We start from the raw sequence: 4,302 nt of genomic DNA on the forward strand, positions 1-4,302 counted from the left end.
TCCTCAAATGTTATTATATAAGCATAGTGTAGTGATGCGTTTTTAAATGGAAAATTAACAATGATACATTACTATTATCTAATCCATAAATTTTATTCACATCTTGACAACCATTCCACCAATAACTATTTCTGGTCTAGATCCAACACAGGATCCTGCATTTAGTTGAACTACTCTCTTAAAACCCTAAAATTCCATTAGTTCTCAGTTTTTCTGCATCCATCCCTCTGTCATTTTCATTAGGTATTTCCCTTAATATTATCCCTCCCCAATGCCCCACGCCGTGCTATCCCTCCCGTAGCCCTCCCACCCCCAAGTAGGCTCTGGTGTGTGATGTTCCCCTCCCTGTGTCCATGTGTTCTCATTGTTCAACACCCACTTATGAGTGAGAACATGAGGTATTTGGTTTTCTGTTCTTGTGTTGGCTGAGAACGATGGTTTCCAGCTTCATCCACTTCTCAGTTCTCAGTTTTTCTTTGTCTTTTCATTACTTCAAAACGTTTGAAGTCTGCTGGCAGGACATTTGGTAGAATTTCTCCCAATTTATAGAATATCTCTTTATTTTAAAATTCAGATTATGTATTTTTGATAGCGACACCTCATAAATTATGTGTCAGTATTAATGCACAGATGGTGTTAGGCTGCAGTGATATTAACATTGATCACTTAATTGCAGTGGTGTTTTCAGGATTTTCTACAAGAATATTATTGTTTTCCTTTCTGAAATTAGTAAATATTTTATGGCAATTACTTTTAGACATGTAAATTTCCCATGTAGCTTCATGTTCTCACCCATTAAATTTAGTATTGATTAATGATTTTGGTCTAAAAATATATTACTTTAGAATTTTCCAAGGGATGTTTTTCTATTTTCATCAATTCTTTTATATTTACTGCTTAGAATTCTCCTATGAAGAAGAGCTTTCTCTATCCTCCAACTATTCATTTATCTTAACATAGATTCAAGGATTGTCATTTATCCTAGGGCTATATCCTATCATAATCACCATTTTCACCATCATCATCATCATCATTTGGCTCAACTTGTCCCATATTGACCATTGGAAACCCTCTCAAGTTAACCTTTGTGCATTTTTTAATTGTTCTCATCAGGTATTGAGCATTTCATTCTTTTCTAGCACTAAAATGTTTCAGCTCTTTGACTCTCCTCCAGTTATGGATCTCTCTTTTTCCCTAAATCTCTCTCCATAATCCATAATTACATTTTCTTAAGGGCTTAGCTTGCTTTACATGCTTTTTCTTTAATTTAATTAGTTCATTAATGACATTTCTGTCCAGGCGGATGAACAGACATATATCTGTTAGTATGTGTGTGTTTTATTCTGATTACCACTTCACATTCAACAGATAGTAAGTAATATTGTAGTGTTATTATAGTGCATATTGACAGGGGGAAAAGATATCAACGTGTTATTAAAATGAAACAAGTAAAGGGTTAAATTTAGGGGAGATTTTATATGTAAACAAGTTCCATGACAGATTGATCTTATTAGTGGGCCAAATTCTTCACCTTTTGTTGTAATTGTGTTCTTTGCCATATGACTTTGCCAACAATTAACTGTCAGACATGTGGATCATTCCTGCCCGCCAGTGGAGGGATCACCTGGATGACCATCCAGATGTTTCAGGAATAAATGCTTAATTTTGTTATGCTACTAAGTTCTTGTGGTAATTTGTTATGCACCAGTAATATTGTGAAAGTTTGTTGTTATAAACCCATGTGGAATAATGTGCAGAGGTGGATTAAAAAGCAAAGCTTTATAGTTCTAAAACACTGTCCTTGTTGTGGCCACAAGAGAGATGAGCCAAGAATATGTGGATGTTTCACTAAGTAGAGTGAAGTTTAAGGAATGACTGAACTGCATATACGTTCTGCCCAGAGGTGTTAACATAACAGCAGCAACTGATTACTCAGACATTTCTTTATGAAGCAAAGAGCCACATGGAAAAGAAATCAATGGTAAGTGGAGGATGAACAACACGTGAATTCAAGAGTCCTACACTGAAAAAGAGGTATATAAAAAAGTTTTTGACACAGAAAAAATAAGGTCTGGAGGAGAATAATTTGAGTTAGTATAAAATGGTAAAATCGAGTCTAAGTATCCAAGAGAGTCTGAATATGGCAGAGATAGTTTGTTTTCCCCTTGACTTTGACTTAAAATCCAAGCTAATGTTAATATACACAATAGCCAGACACACACTGTTTTCTGTGCTATTTAACAGCAAAGCTGCCTGAAAATAACCTGGGGCTATATATGTATAAAAGCTTATTCTCTCAGTTATCAGAGTCTGAAAACTCATGGCAAACTTACAGTCACCTGCTTAAAGGTTTCTCTGGACTTAGGTAGGACCTTAAGCTCTTCTAGGAGTAGAGGAAGAGGAAATAGGAATAGAACAATAATGTTAGTAATAATAAAAACATAAACATTTGTTGTGTTCTCCATGTCCAGGGACAGTGAGTGCTACAAAATTTACCTTCATCATATCAATAAATGGTCCCAACGTACTCTAAGGATAAGTATCAATATTACTTGTATTAGTTCATACATAATGGAACTGAACCTTATGGAAATCAAGTAATTTACATAAGACCATAGTGCTAGCAAGTGAAAAGAAAGAACCATTAACAAAGTTGCAGAGTAGCTTTAGTCTTGGAAGAAAAGAGAGAGAGATGAACAATTTTAGTGGTCAGATAAGTCTTGGAAGAAAGATGCTTTTTCTGGGTCTTCATGAATGTTTGGAAGAGTGCCAAGAAGCAACAGGTATGGCACGGAAAAAAGAGTAGGTTGTTCCTGGAAGAGAAGATAGCCTTTGCCAAGACACCAAGGCATATGCTAAGTGTAGTATGTTTGAGATGGCTGGGAAACAGAAGAGCAGGCAAGGAAAGACAGTGAAGGTCCTTTTTTCTTTTTGCCTTATTCCAAAGTATGTGTTTCATTTTATAGGTCATAAGGAATTGTTGAAAGACTCTAGGCTAGAAAATTGTATGGTCAGATTTAGATTTGAGGGTGTTTACTTGCTCTGACTAAGCAGAGAATAGCCTGAGAATGAGTGAGACTAGTTTCATTTTCACACCTTAGGAATAAAATCAGTTTAATGTACGTAAATTATCATTAAGTATATTCAATGAAATTCTATTGATACAGTCACTCTTTGAAATATGCTGGACTGGGAATTAATGAAATGAGATTAAATAAATGTCCTAGCTTTTATGATTAGCCTAAGGGAACATACAGTGTTAGACATTAGGTCTATGAGAAAAAAGGTTTCACCTATGCACTCCAACTGGCTTCATAGATACAGCTTTCCCTTCTAAAAATATCCTTCTAACTTTCCCTTCTAGAAACAGTCGTGTAACTTCTAATGAAAAAAAAATGGTCTCAGTTGAATTCTGGATTAATGTTTCAAATTTCAAAATTCTTCACTTTCCCATTTCACAACCACTATACAAGTATGTGTTTCATTTTATAGGTCATAAGGAATTGTTGAAAGACTCTAGGCTAGAAAATTGTATGGTCAGATTTAGATTTGAGGGTGTTTACTTGCTCTGACTAAGCAGAGAATATTGACATACATGTAGCTATCCATTTTTGTAGCATCCACCCCTGCTGGGTCCATCAGGAATGTAAATACACATAGTTAGAAATGCATGTTGTATATAAAGATATAATAATACAAATAGCTTCTTGTTTTTGTTTCAATTTAAGTTCTGAAAATTAATTTTCTCATTATACTTCTTTCCTGAGGAGTGGAATTAAGGTGTCGCTTTAAAATTAAAGCCACAAAAATGTAATCATATATTAAACTAGGACAATATTACTAATCTTGTTTGTGTAATGAAACAATTAAATTATGTTTAACATACAAACACATACATGTTTCAGTGGAATGTAATTTCATTTTTTACCAGGGGAAAGCACAAACACGGTCCCCCACTACCACAAATTATGCAGTCAAGTTTCCCACATTTGGGGAAATTGCAGGGTTCAGCACCTCCGTAGTGCAATGAATAAGCCTCGCCCTGGGAAAACCACCTTTTTGATAATGGTATCTCCCCCTGCCAGGTAAGTAGTGGAATGTAATTTTTAAAAAGGTATGAACAGGACCGAAAATCATCAAATTTTGACATACATGTAGCTATCCATTTTTGTAGCATCCACCCCTGCTGGGTCCATCAGGAATGTAAATACACATAGTTAGAAATGCATGTTGTATATAAAGATATAATAATACATAAATTAATTATAAAATATAAATTATATAACTTACATGTAATTTCTT

At 34.7% G+C, this 4,302-nt stretch overlaps 1 non-coding gene across 1 annotated transcript; it reads right to left on the bottom strand.

Moving 5' to 3' along the window:
* Nucleotides 1-3,928: 3,928 nt before the first annotated feature.
* Nucleotides 3,929-4,093, bottom strand: LOC118152659 (U1 spliceosomal RNA). Its single transcript, XR_004741388.3, has one exon. It is a non-coding gene; the product is annotated as a U1 spliceosomal RNA (small nuclear RNA).
* Nucleotides 4,094-4,302: the final 209 nt, after the last annotated feature.

This window comes from Callithrix jacchus, chromosome 3 (assembly GCF_049354715.1).
Source record: "Callithrix jacchus isolate 240 chromosome 3, calJac240_pri, whole genome shotgun sequence".
In the NCBI taxonomy this organism is placed as follows: Eukaryota; Metazoa; Chordata; class Mammalia; order Primates; family Cebidae; genus Callithrix; species Callithrix jacchus.